Consider the following 11,085-nt stretch of genomic DNA (forward strand, 5'->3'; position numbering starts at 1 on the left):
CTCCTATTTACATGCTAAACTGCATAATCAGACTGCAAACAGTCATGAAAATTATAACAAATAAAGCTGCTAAACCTCTTAACTTACTAGCCAAGTAGCAAGCCAAATGTGCAATGCTATCTATCAAAATCATTTAGTCTTAAATTACTTGCTTGCTTCTGAGAGAGGAGTTTGTGGAAAGTTTAACCCGAGCAACTGTTACCTACAGATAGATGATGAGGAAAGTCAGAGAGGACATCACAGATAATATGGGACTGGCTCACGTCCCAGTCCAGACTTGGAAAGGCCAGCGCACCCAGGAGTTGTTTGGAGGATGGTTTTCAGTGCTCAGGGGATACCAAACCCTCATAGGTGTTATAATTTTGATTTGAGAAGCTGCTTAATCACACCTTGTACAGCTACCTAGATATGTGGTCTATCTCCAGCCTCAGGGATGCCATGGCTGAAAGAAAAGTGGCCACATGTGTAATAATGTTATGGAAGTATAAATCCTTAAGACAAGATGGTGTTGTTTGACCCTAAAAGGAGAAAAAGGGTCTGATCGTCAAAGTTATGGCCAGAATACATGCTCAGAACAACTTCTGTGGTCTGGGTCTGACGTCAAGAAAATATATAAAATATGGTGTCCATTGACTTCAGGACCATGGCTACTCTATTTCTGCAGTAGTCATGTGTGTTTATCTTTCTTCTTGTTGCATTTCACTTCTTTATCTTCTTCTACTATAAGTAAGCATAATATTTTAAAGTTTATTAACTATCTCTGCCAATTCTTTGGACGGGACAACAAAGCCTGGAACTACTAAACAACACACTGTCCTTTTTCCCTTACTTCCTTTTCACCTCCCTCCTTCCTAGTTCCTCTTCCCATTTGAAAATTGTCTTCCTATTTCACGGTATCTGTTATACATTTTGGTCTTTACATTTTCAGTTTCTCACACCAGAGAAACAATGTGTGTGACACACATTTACATGTGTGTCCAATTTATTTTACTTAAGACTATGGCCTCTGGGCACATCAGGACCTAGTAATAAACACCTCAAGGTATTACCTAGAGTACCATGGTTTGGGATCAACTCCTGACAGAGACACCTGGCACCCGTAGTGTTAGGCTGGCCAGGGCCCTAGTAACTAGAGCATGATTTGACAGAGGGGGTGAATGTCAGAGTGGCCCTGAATGGGAGGAGTAGATCTCTGCCAATTACTCATCTGGGATACTCTGGTATTACCATAAGACAGCTTAGAAAAAGAAATTTTCCAATCAGCAGCTCGTTGTGGGGGTAAAGAAGGCTGCCTGCCTAACTCCTTTGAGCCTCACAACTTTGGGAATGGGATGAAAGTTTAGCCTGAGGCAGGAGATTAGGGCATGGCAGGCTGGCTGGAAGATAGATGTAACCTGTCAATTACAAAGACATGGAACAGAGGCTAAATAACAGGATGTGACCTGTCAATAACAACCAAGATAAAAAAGACAGCAGCAATCGATTTAATCACTACTGCAATTTTCCTGTTTGTCACATCTGCCAGGAAAAGCTGCTACAGAACACCATACTACCCTACTCTGGGTCCCAGGAAGCTTGGTTGCATCTGCGCCAGCTGCCCCGAGGAGGGAGGGTGCACTAGAACCTGCACCTCCCGTTTGGAGCACAACCACACTATCTCAGCCCCCAAATACCTCAGAGCAGCAAACTCCCTTTGTCCTATTCTCCCTTCCTGCTGATTCCTTTTCTGTGAACTCACTTCAATCTGCTCCCACCAGAGTGAATAAATAAACATGGTTGTTTGCACAGAGTCAGCCTGCGTGATCTCTCTCATCTCTGTGCCTTTAACACTGTTTTTCTGTTTTCTATTGATGCTGTCAGCCCAGAGTGCCCACCTGGTGTCACGCCAGCCATTTTTAAAAAATAAAATGACATTTTATTGGTATATTTTAGGTATATATGACCATATTTATCATAGGGAATTTGTGCTTGTAGATGGTATAAGCTGATGTTTCCCCCATCCCCCTACCTTCCCTTCAACCCCTCTTTCCCATCTACAAAAGCCCCATTTCCATTTTTCCCCCTCTTCTCATTTTTTAAACTTTTCCCTTACTTCCTTTCCCCTCCCTCCTTCCTAGTTCTTCTTCCCATTTGAAAATTGTCTTCCTATTTCACGGTATCTGTTATACATTTTGGTCTTTACACTTTCAGTTTCTCATGCCAGAGGAATCGTGTGTGTGATACACATTTACATGTGTGTCCAATTTATTTTACTTAAGATGATGGCCATTTACCTAGAAGCATCTAAAACATCCTTCTTAAAGGGCAGAATATACTCTATTGCATAAAAGCTCACATCTATATTCAGCCAGCTGGTGGACATTAGGGCTGTTTCCAAGATCTGGCTATTACAAACTGTGCCACTATAAACATGGGTTTCAGCCCAGCCTTGAGTGGCAACAAGTGGCACTGAGGCCAGGGCCTCACAAGCCGGGTGGGCTGAGTGTACAGCCTTCCAGCAACAAGCAGAGAAGGACAGGGCTGGATGCTGCTTTACTTGCCTGCCCCCCTGATCTTGTCAGCCCACGTGATGCCCCTCCTGGGTGCCTCTTGTCTGCTGCTGGGATGCATCCAGCCAGGCATTTGCCTTGCCTTTGCACTTCCATTCCTCTCCTGTTTCAATCTGGCACCAGAGGAAATGGCTCAGTAACTTTTCTGCTGCTCTTCCTTCTCTTTGGCCAGCAGAGGGAGATATTGCATGACAAATAGCTCACCTGTATATATATATAGAGAGAGAGAGAGAGAGAGAGAGAGATTATATAAAAAAATATAAGCTTATATATAGCTCATGAAAAAATATATTTTATACATATAATATATATATATATATATATATATTTTTTTTTTTTTTTTTTTTTTTTTTTCATGAAAGCCCCATGCTAGATTTTTAGGCTGGAATCCTTTCCAGTGTTGGTTCAGGGTTTACTGGTTGGAAGCCACAATCTCCTGATTCCAAAATTCATCCTTGGCTGGATCCTCAGTTTCTTGTTGCCCCTGACAGTGAGCTTCAGTGGTCTCATTGATAAGTTGCTGGCTCCTGTTTGTGATAGGGATCAGAGGATTCTAGTTCCTGCTTTTGCTTTACAGTGTTTTAGCATCTTACAGGGGACAGGGGTTCGATCCCTGGGCTCGCTATGCTGGCCCCGACCCCGGGGCACACTGAGATCGGCAATTGAGACTGGACATGATGGCATGCACCTGTAACCCCAGCTCTTGGGAAGTTGTAAACAGGCGGATCACTACGAGTCCGATCTAGTAGTGAGACTATGAACACCCTGGAGACCTTTCCCTAAAAATATATATATATATAAAAAAAAAAAGGTTAGTATCTGACAGAACTGCACTGGCTCTGTTCATTGCTCTGAATTTGGTTGTTCCTCATGCGAGTCTGTGTAAGATATTGCTAGCCTGTCCTTGTGATCTTTCCTGGCTTACACTGTATAGGAGTCCAATTTGTAGTTAACTGAGTACAGTAATATCAAGGTTCATAAGCAGAAGGATTTGGCAAAATTTTGCTTCTATTTTCAAACTCTGTATTGAGTGATAAACATGGCCATGGCCCTCTTCCCCTGCACAAACACAATTGTGGGTGTCTCCTCCAGAAGCACGGAGCAAATGAAGTACCCTGCATTTGTTCCTTTGGATGTTGTGTGCTTCGTCCTGTCTCTGGGCTACCTTTCCGGAACCACTTTCCTCACGTGTGCCTATCTTATTGCTCCTAGGGTCACACTTCAGTTTTGTCTGTGCTGGTTTTATGGATCCTGTGGATTCTCTTACTTTTTAGATCTTATACAATGGATTTGACCTTGTTTGACAGCGGCTCTGTTGATTGATACTATATCTTGGCAATAGGCCCTTTCAGCGCTAGATCGATAGGCAAAGGAGTGGGAGCTATTGAATACTTGTATGTTAATGTATCTCCTGGATTTACCACAGATTCCTTTGATAACGTATTTGTTGATTTCTTACAATCTGATGGTATAAAAAAAAGGAATTAAAGTTAGATATCCTTATAGTTTTACAACTAGACATGGGTTGCAGGGCTTCTCAGCTTTTTTTTTTTTTTTTTTACCTATATAGCTAAGAGCAATAGTCTTCACTTTCAAAGAACACATGGAACTTGGGTTAGATACTCTGGAAGACTTAGGTGACCTCTAGAGCTTTAAACAATCTATCAAACTATTGATGGGCTAGATGTAAGGGCTCTGGTTTCCCAGATAGCTGGAGGAGCCCAGGCCGTACTGTGATTTACTGTCTCTCAAGTGGTTAAGGGAGCACCCAGGGCTCCACTGTTCTAAGGAGTTAGTGGGTCACAGTATGGAGAGTCCCAAGGTTGAGAGGAGCCCCCACAGGGCTCTACTACTCACTAAGGAAGATACCAGTACCGACTGCCAGGGCTTTGAGAAGAGACTGCTTAGTCAGTACCTTAGGCATCACAAGGGATGCCTTGTATACTAAATGGGTCTTGCCCTTCTGTGAGGGACACTCTCTGAAGGACCTTTAATTAGTTTTCTTTCTTGACAGGCCTCAAAGTGCATCTTGGTGAGGCAGGCAGATAGGGCTTGGCAAAGCTGGCAGGGGGTGGGAGGATAAGCGTGGCCTGTTAATTACAAAGCCCCAGGACGTGAGCTCTGTATGTGGACTTCTTGGAGAAACTTCAGTGTGCATAATGAATAAAAAGGAGATAAAATGCCATGAGGAGCTCGCTAACACGTCCCCTCATGTTAGTCCACCGCATCTTCTGGGCATCCTTTTATTTTATCTTTTTTAATTTTCCTTCCATTTTGCTCTGCCCAAACTCACTCTGCAGAGCTAATCTCTCCCTTACCCTTTTATCCTTCATTTAATTTTTTTCCTGCCTTCAATGAATGTGAAATGTTAACATTACTTTGCTTGTTTCATTCAGTTCTTTGGAACCACCTCCAGAGGAGACTCCAGCACACCAAAGCCCAGTAGCATATTTGGCAAGCCAGCCAGCCAGGAGACCAGGTAAGGTCCTTTGGGCACATATTTATCTGTTTTTGTTTTTTCCTAAAATGCCATCAAGATTTTTTGAGGTGGTATGTGTGGGGGAGGGAGCTCCTTTCCCTATCTCTCTCCTCTAGTCAGGGAATTCAAAGGGCTCTCGGATTCCACCAAGACTGCTTGCTGCTTTTTCTACCAAGTGGGACGAGGGAAGGGAATGAATGGTCTTTGTGTTTTTTCCAGCCTCACTTGACCTAAGTTTACTCCCCCTCCTTTTTTTTTTGAGATCGACAGTAAAATGTGCTCCCTCCCATTCTTTTTTAAAAAAATTTATTGAGAAACAAATAGCAATGAGGCAGTTTCAAAACCAATTAGTAGGACAGTTGCAATAATTAATGCATTGCATATTATTGTCTTCACAGTGGTTATTCATAGTACAAGATGCAGACATGATATCCTGTCCAAACACTCTTAGTACAAATCTTTCTTCTCGTTGAATTAAGAGAAAGTAGCTGTATATCTATCCTAACTATTCTGTATATACAGATACAAAATGGTCTTTCATTTGTATCCCCCTTTTTTGTTTAGTTTTGCCAGAGAGGGGTATTCCATTGCCATTTAAATATTGTAGGTGTGTGACTTCAGCAAAATAACCTAATATAGTCCAGTCAACAACTTCTGACATTGCCAGTCCTACGGATAACCTATTATTATAGATGACTACTGTTCCTTTCTTTCCTCACTTTTGTTCGCTCTGCAGATTTGGTATGTCCTGTTGCCTATGGGCTTGTCTGCCATATTTTACTAACCTTTACAGAAATTAGCACAACTGGTCTTTGCCTACCTGTTTTTATGGGCTTTTTCTTTCCCAGAGTGCTATTTTGGCTCCACCTTGCCTCTCATGTGGCCAGGTGCCATCTTGTCTTGTCACGCAGCTAAACACCATTTGGGGTCAACTGCTGCCATTTTATGATTTTTTTTCTGTTCTGTTTTAACCAATCTGCCTTATGGTCATGAGAAATCTCACTCTTGTACGTAGGAGGTAATCCTCTGATTTTAGGGAGTATATAGGTTTCTTTTCTCTCTCTCTCTCTCTCTCTCTCTCTCTCTCTCTCTCTCTCTCTCTCTCTCAAAGATTTTAGCAGTTACAAAGTCTTACTGCACAGGAAGTGAAAAATTTATCCATTTTAAAACTTCCATCTCTCTGTCCATGGCAGGCAGCCAATGGTAGCCTAGCTGACATGACTTCCCCTGGGTCCTAAAGTCTGCCTAGAGCTGGCACATCCTGGAATAGCTAGCTGATACTGATTTGAGGCTGGCTCCCTTGGTTTTTTCTAACAAAATGCAGGTAATTTAGGACCATATGCCCAATGGCCTGAGTAGAACAAAAGAACATCCTTAGCTCAAATGACCATGAGTCAAAGGAAAGCCATCCTTATGTTTAGGGTTTTTAAAGATTTTTTTTCCAAAGGTTTCTATCTCTACTGTCTTAAACAAAGTACCAAAGTTTTTACTATGGGATATATGCAAGAGATACTGCTTTGCAATGTAGCTCCACTTACACTCTGCTTAAGTGGAGCTATCAGGTAGCTCAGTAGGGCTAAGGGAGTCCAGTGATATTGTTCCCCAGTGGCTCTACCTGCTTAAGTGGAGCCTTTAAGTGGCTCAACTGTCACTAAGGAAGTTCTGCTGGGAGTGGAGAAGATTCCACCCTGACCTCATGGAGACTCAAAGGGCCTGTTAGAGCCATCAAGTGGCTCAACTTCCTCTCCGTAAGGAGTTAAAGGGCTCCAAATAGTGAACAATCATTATGTTCGCTTGCTCCTATGAAACACACCGGCATCACTCTAGGTTCAGACAGAGATATCCACCTAGTAAATGCGTAAGCCTCACAAGCGACACTGTGAGGTCAAATTGGATCTCCTGCTGGATAGGACAGCATCCTGAAGAATCAAGACCTAGTTGTTCCTCTCGTTAGAGGTCCCAAGACCTCCTGGGTCCATAGGAAACCTGGTCCTCACCACAGAGATTCCACTAACTTCGCCAATAGGCCATATCCTCCATCAGTGAGAAAGGCTTTATCCTGGCAAGCTAAAACAGGAATAGTTTATCTACTATTGCAACACAGTTTGGGTTGTATATGAATAAGGGAAAGGTAAGAGATGGGAATGGAATATCACTTTAAATTATGAGATTATTCTTCAGGTATGTTTCTGCTTAAAACACAGATGGTGGAGTGGAAGCCACCATCTATATGCAGAATTTTGTGATCCTTTAGTGCCCAATAATTATGGTACTTAAAGTGGCTGTCAAAGAAGAGAAAGATTTCCCAGATGATTCTATTCTGGGACCCTCTCACCTGTCTCTTAGGGGGATATGGGTCTTTCTGATGTATTTGATGAAGACAACAACATGGAGTCTCCTCTATCTTCCTCTTATAGTCCTCGGGCAGGTAAATCATGTCCATCCCCTCCAAGTGACTCATGAGTGCAATTAGAGCCTAGTGCCCCAGAAGAGCCCATCTTTCCTCCGACTTGTCATCAGGCACCTTGGACAGTGTTAAGTTCCACTGGGTATACACACACAGTTTTAATCCCTGAAGGTCACACCTGAAGTGGTGCTTCTTACTCTTCCAGTTTATAATTTAGCCAAGCATTGTGGTGCATGCCTGTAATCCCAGGACTTGAGAGGCTGACACAGGAAGATCACAGAGTTTGAGGCCAGCCTGGGATCCAAAGTGACTTCAAGGCCAGATTGAACTACACTGAGACTCTGTCTCAAATTAAAATAGTTCGCAACTTACCCTTCTCCTAAGAGTGGCCCCAGGGGTGGAAAAGAATACTGGGAGTTCAGGTCTCTTTCAGTTGCAGATGTCTAATAATGCAAAGAACAATGAGGCTAATTGTCAGAGGACCTTAGTAACTTTGTAGATGGGTTTTAAACTTAGATCCTTGCTTTTGATTTATGGCAAGATGTTCATCTTGGCCACTTACACCTCAAATGAAAGACAAAGAATCCTACCAGAGGCTAGGAACTCTGCAGATGAGTGATATGCTTTAAAGAAGGGAGGAAAACAGCCCGGAGGAGTTATTTTCCCTTCAATGGAACAAACTGGGACTTAGTGCTAGGGAGGGGCTAAAAATAATGTCCATGGTGCTAGCTGCTCTTACTATTGGTATGAAAAGATGTATTTAAAAATCTGTTGTGGCCAGCGGGGTAGCTCAGCAGACTAAACACCTATTTAGGCAAGTGCAGAGATGGGGGGTCGATTCCTGCCACCACATGCTGCACCAGCCCTGTCCCCATTGCACTAAGCTAGCCACTGAGACCAGGCATGGTGGCACACACACCTGTAATCCCGGTGCTGGGGAGGCTGAAAACAGGAGGATCACTATGAGTCTGAGCTGCATAGTGACATCATGTACAAAAAAAAAAAAAAAAAAAAAAAAAAAGTCTATTGGGCTGGGGAGATAGCACAGCAGTATAAGCACTGGCCTGGCAAGTGCAAAAAAAATCCCCAGTACAAAAAAAATCTGTTAATTTTTATTTTTTAGTCTTTTGAGACAGGGTTTCACTATGGAGTTCAGGCTTATGAATTTCAGGCTGACCTTGAACTCACTTTGTAGCCCAGGCTGGCTTCAAACTCACACTGATCCTTCTACTTCTGCCTTCTGAGTACTGGGATTATAGACATGTGTCACCATGCCCAGTGAAAATCTGATAATTATGATAAGGTGAGCAGGGTCATACAGGGTGCAGATGGAAATCCAACTGTCTTCCATTACTGATTAGAAGTCTTTCGTAAATATATCTCCATCTTCCAGGGAGGGGCAAACACTAGTGGGACTTCATTTCATTTGTAAATCAGCTCCAGATGTTAGGCGTAAATGACAAAAAGTTCAGATGGGACCACAAATATATGTTGCTCAGTTGCTGGTCCTGGCCTTTTCTGTATTCAACAATTGGGACCCAGAGGAGAGACCAAAGAAACAGGCTATGAGTATAGCTCTTGAAATTGGTAATGCTTTAAACTCATCCAGGTTGTTTAAGGGAAAACTCAGGGACAACTGAGAAGACTTTGAAGTGCAAGAAGACTAAACACTGGGCATGAGACTACACTAAGCCCCTGCTTGGACCTTGAGCTAAATGAAGCAGGCAATATGCCTAACTCCTAGGGCTGGCCTGGCCAAAACCCTCATTTCCTGCTCTGTTAATTGAAGAGGACTAGGAAGACCTGCACAGCCCCTGTCCACACACATTGCCTATGAGGAACTCTTAGTAATCTCACATGTGATGGGTGAGCCAATTCAACCACTACTTACACAGGGACGTGCCTTTCTGTTTTGATTTCCTTCTTTGGAAAACCCTCTTCTAGGTTAACCATATTTGGGATTGAGGGGGCCACTAATCAGAGATTACTTACTCTACTTTGAACACTGAATGTTTAACTGTAAGTTCATAACTGTCCCATAGTGTCCAATTCCCTTGTTAGGAAGAGATTTAGTAGAAAAATTGGAGCAATTTTCAAATTCCAGCTAAGAACAAGTGGATTGTTCCTGTTAGGACTAAACCAGGTCTGCCTGACCAAATTAGCCAACAGGTGGAATCCTGCTGCATGGTATAATAGATTACCTGGGATGGCAATTTCAACTATGCCAGTAGTTTTAAGTTGAAGAGACATTACATTATGCTAGGTAAAATATATGCATACCATCTTTTATAATGAAAATATGTACATTAGCATAACAACAGCCAGTTATGTATCTCCATAGCTATGCTTGGGGAATACAAGAAGCAATCTTTGTGGTCACCCTCTTGGTACAAAGAATGGCAATCTGTGTGCACACATGCAAGTTTCAATGGCTGAATGCTACCCATGTAGTGCTCCATGGTATGTTTTTGTGTATTTGCCCCTGGCCATACACAAAACATGGGTTCCCCCACCCATACCATACATTTGTAATGTAACCATGCACTTTACCATAATGGAAGCTGGGTGTGGCTCATAGTAACTGCATCTGGGGAAAATAATAACACATCTATATACTCATTCATCCACTTGTAGATGATGATGGTGATGATGATGATGATTTTTTTAAATTTTGGATATTTTTTGTTTTCTCTTTTTTAAAAATTAATTTTATTGAGAAAGAAATAGCAACAAGACAGTTTCAAAAAAGGTTAGTAGGACAGTTACAATAATTAACACATTGCATATTGTCTTCATAATAGTTGTTTATAGTACAAGATGCAGACATGATATCATGTCCAAACACTATTAGTACAAATCTTTCTTCTCATTGAATTAAGAGAAAGTAGATGTATATATGATGATTATTATTTTGATACTGGGAACTAAACTCAGGACCTTGTCCTTGTCAGGCAGGTGCCTGTGCCACTGAGTTACATCCCCAGCCCTCATTTATCCACTTGGAAGATGAGCAGCAAGGTGAGTACAGGAGCTCCAAAGCAGCAACAGGCGAGTTTTAGCTATGGAATGCTCATTGTTAAATTGCTGTGCATTTAGAATTTATTTTACATTAAAAAAATTTCTTGTAAAATTAGCCCAGTTTTGTACAATAGCACGTGGAAAACCAGATTTGCAAGTTTGGGAAGAGGTTGAAAGTGAGTCATCAGGTGACACATGCACTGAAGAAGATGATGGCTTTGACCTTAGTCAAAGTTCCTTTGACAGCAAGAATCTGTTGATACAAACACAGAGAATAAAGACCTCCTTGATTCAGATAAGGAAGAAAACAGCAATGTGAGTATGTATTAAACTAGATGAAATGGAACAAAATGGTCACACATGCCTGAACAACCCAATGTTAGAACTAGGTCAGAATAGATGATCAAGTTATATTTTTCCCATAATTTTATTGATAAACAAATAGCAATGAGACAGTTTCAAATCAAATTGGTAGGACAGTTTCAATAATTAACACATTGCGTACATTCTTCCTAGTGGTTAATTGCTGTACAAGATGGGGACATGATATCCTATTTACAAACACCATTAGAACAAATCCCTCTATTCATTAAGAGAATGCAACTATATATCTATCCTAACCACTTTGAATA

Source organism: Octodon degus, unplaced genomic scaffold, assembly GCF_000260255.1.
Source record: "Octodon degus isolate 3935 unplaced genomic scaffold, OctDeg1.0 scaffold00021, whole genome shotgun sequence".
Lineage (NCBI taxonomy): Eukaryota > Metazoa > Chordata > Mammalia > Rodentia > Octodontidae > Octodon > Octodon degus.